Consider the following 4,042-nt stretch of genomic DNA (forward strand, 5'->3'; position numbering starts at 1 on the left):
CCCTTTATTTTGAAAGCCTTTTCCTATCTAACCCCAAGGTATGATTCATATAATCCCTGTATCTCTCATCTGAATACCTCCTTTGGACTCACAATGTCTTTTGCTTTCTTGATTATAATATTTATCACCATATCATGACATTTGACTCTCTTGTTTAGTTTATAAAGTAGACTGAGCCCCTTGATGACAGGCTCTGGGTTTATTCGTGCAGTGTTTCCATGACCTGTATTACAAAGTAGGCACTCAATACCTGCTTGTGGAATTAATGATGCTATGGGACTCCACTCCTAGAAGTGATCTGTTTTCATTACTTTAGGAAGTCTGTTTTACCAAGGTGCTTTCTTCACAGTTGCGCTTTATGGACTCTAGTCATCAGGAAATTAACTGCAGAGAACACGCATGCAGAACAGGAGGTTACCAAGGGTCAAGTGCATGTGCATGTTTTTGAGTTGGGCATAGGGAAGTTTATGAGCCTTGTGAGCACGATTTAGAAATTCTCAATTGTATATACTGCAGGTGAAATACACTTTTTGTTGAAGCACGTGGTTAATTATTGAGATTTGGCTGACTGTTAAAGCAATAGCCTCTTGTTCAATCTAAGTTGATGATGCAAATGAAAAACACAGCTAAAAATATCACTTATGTCTGAAAAAGCCAGTCCAAAAAATAAAAAGCAATTAGCTTGAACAGCTGGAAGCAGATTTTGCCAGGATCTGTATTTATCAATATTTGAGTACAATTGGTTCACAATTTTGTACTTGGGGTAATAGCGTCACTCAAGCCCAGAGAAGGAAAATTTCTTTATGCTAGATATTTTTCTGAGCATTCCCCTTCTTCCCTCTTCTTCCTCTCCTCTCCTTCAATCATACACTTAGAAGTCTATGATATATAATGTCAAACAATTTTAAGGACCTAGGAGGAAAAGTAGGGAGATAATACCATAAATCAAATAAAGCAGTCTCTGGGCTTAGGCTCTCTGAGTTTGAGTCCCAAATTCAGTGTTACTGTGTGACCTTGGGGAAGTTACTTACCCTCTGTATATCTCATTTTAAAATGGGGTTATAAAGATATATTTTAGTGTTGTTGTAGGATTAAATGACATACTTGTAAATTTCTTAGAAAAATCCTTGTTATGTCATCATTCTATTACTCATTTATAGTTCTGAGGTCAAATATCAGTTTTGACTTCTTTTGTAGATGATGAAAAATATTCATTCCCACCTACCTTGTACAGTGGAAATCACACTGTCCTATGATTCACACCAGAAACATAAAGAGTTAGTGCCAAGATCCTCTATATGCCCTTTGATTAATGCTTCTTAATATTTGTCATCTCTACCTCCATTCTAAAATCCAACTTTTAGCTTTCATTTAAGAAAGGGAGTGCCTATGGCCAATGAAGGAGTGTATCCTTTCATTACTATTCTGCTTAATTTCTGTGTCACTTGATTTTTTTCCTAGATTGTACTCTCTCAATTTGAATGTATAGCAACATCAAACAAAAAAGCAGAAGGAATTAGGTTTGTCAGTCCACAAGAATTTTGGACCAGATATCCATGAATTAGTGGGTAGATTATAATACCTAATACAGAGTATGAAAATGAGTTCTTACAATCCCACACGTAGTCTCCATGTGGTATGAGATGCCACTGGCCTGAGCTGACGTAGTATTTTTTATATGAATGAAGGCTGTTCAAGGACTTGAGAATAATTTGTTTTCTTAATTAATATAACCCCTGCCTCCATTTTCTTTATGCTACACTCTGATCAGTGATGTCTCCTTTCATGTATTGTGTGAAAAAGCAAATTTTAGTCTTGTCTTGATGAATTATAAATTCCAGGAGTTCAGAGCAAAAATGAGTATATATGTATGCTTCTGCACATGCATATATATGCTTATAAAGAGTGACAACTAGCCAGGTGCGGTGCTCACACCTGTAATCCTAGCACTTTGGGAGGTTGAGGCAGATGGATCACTTGAGGTCAGGAGTTTGAAACCAGCCTGGCCAACATGGTGAAACCCCATTTCTATTAAAAATACAAAAAATAGCCAGGTGTGGTGGTGCATGCCTGTAATCCCAGCTACTCAGGAGGCCAAGACATGAGCATTGTTTGAACCCAGAGAACGCAGGTTGCAGTTGAGCAGAGATCATGCCACTGCACTCCAGCCTGGGCAGCAGAGTGAGACTCCATCTCAAAAAAAAAAAAAAAAAAAAGACAACCTGTGGAGACTTCTGTTTGCAAATGAAAATGTTAAAGTGTTAAAAAACATTTTATATACCATGCAAAAAGTAAACCACTCAAGCTAGTATTCCACAGAAAACCAAATGGATATCAAATAGACTTGTAGAATCTATTATAATAATGGGTAGAACCCCTGAACAAACACTTCAACAGGATAAATCTATTAGGGGAAATGTAATAAAATTTCCCTATGGGAATTCCTCTCTAAATGAAATTATCAGGTCTATTAAGTAATAAAAGAGAAAGTTTAAATATCTGAGACTTTTAAAACTCTGAGAATATTTTAGACCATGGCTATCAAAACAGAGCCTGTTGAACTGAAAAATGCCTTATACTGCAGAGAGAACGGTTTAGAGGGTAGAGGAAAAATAGTAGAGAGAAACAGTACTTTAGATAATTAATAGTATGGTATGCTTAGATTTCAAGGGAGGGAAATGAAAGGGTGTACATAACCAGAAGCAAAGAGAGGTAGTCTCTTTTTCCTAAGCTGACTCGGTGCTTATGGAGCTAAGTGTTTCACAGTTGGAGAAGTAGGAGGGCAAGCTGCTAAGAGAACTAGGAACTACTCATGCATTGTCTATATTCCTGAAGGGTAGAAAGTGGAGTACTCCAAGGGTATTGCTCTGTGATCATTAGGAGGTTTGGAGTCAGATATCCTTGAGGGGAAGTCACCCTCCATAGTCTGTAGCCATTGGAAGTGTGTCAGTGCTTCCAACAATAAATCCACCTTAGCTCAGCTATGCAGCAACCAAAATAGCATGCTACTGGTACAAAAACAGGCAAATAGACCGGTGGAACAGAATAGAGAGCCCAGAAATAAGGCCGCACACCTACGACCATTTGATTTTCGACAAAGCTGACAAAAACAAGCAATGGGGAAAAGACTCCCTAGTCAATAAATGGTGCTGGGATAACTGGCCAGCCATGTGCAGAAGATTGAAGCTGGATCCCTTCCTTATACCGTATACAAAATCAACTCAAGAGGGTTAAAGACTTAAATGTAAAACCTAAAACTATAAAAACCCTGGAAGACAACCTAGGCAATACCATCCTGGACATAGGAACTGGCAAAGATTTCATAACAAAAATGCCAAAAGCAATTGTAAGAAAAGCGAAAATTGAAAAATGGAATCTAATCAAACTTAAGAGCTTCTGTTACAGCAAAGGAAACTACCTTACTTACCTAGCAGGGGAGATACTGTGATCACAAAGGTGGTTTTCCCAGAGTAAGGCTCACCTATTGCACTCTGGGAGTACTGGCCCCTTTGATTTTCCCAAATGCAAGAAACTTGACTGCATAATTTGTGGTAGTGGGGGGACTGTGTTTGCGCTTTCCCTGTGTATATTGTTAAATAATTTTTTATAATTAAATTAAAATGAAAGAAACTATCAACAGAGTGAACAGACAACCTACAGAATGGGAGAAAATATTTGCAAACTATGCTTTGAACAAAGATCTAATATCCAGCACCTGTAAGAAACTTAAATTTACAAGAGAAAAACAACCCCATTAAAAAGTGGGTGAAGGACATAAACAGACACTTTTCAAAAGAAGACATACATGTGGCCAATGACCATATGAGAAAAAGCTCCACATCACCGATCATTAGAGAAATGCAAATCAAAACCACCGTGAGATACCATCTCATACCAGTCAGAATGGCTATTAATAAAAAATAAAAAAAATGGATGTGGAGAAAAAGGAGCACTTTTACACTGTTGGTGGGAGTGTAAATTAGTTCAGCCATTGTGGAAAGCAGTGTGGTGATTCCTCAAAGAGCTAAAAATGGAACTACCA

General features: G+C 37.7%; 1 non-coding gene across 1 annotated transcript; it reads left to right on the forward strand.

Annotated features, from left to right (window-relative positions):
* Window positions 1-3,419: 3,419 nt before the first annotated feature.
* Window positions 3,420-3,584, forward strand: LOC116474061 (U1 spliceosomal RNA). The gene has a single exon (XR_004249593.1). It is a non-coding gene; the product is annotated as a U1 spliceosomal RNA (small nuclear RNA).
* Window positions 3,585-4,042: the final 458 nt, after the last annotated feature.

Source organism: Hylobates moloch, unplaced genomic scaffold, assembly GCF_009828535.3.
Source record: "Hylobates moloch isolate HMO894 unplaced genomic scaffold, HMol_V3 SCAFFOLD_8, whole genome shotgun sequence".
Taxonomy (NCBI): domain Eukaryota; kingdom Metazoa; phylum Chordata; class Mammalia; order Primates; family Hylobatidae; genus Hylobates; species Hylobates moloch.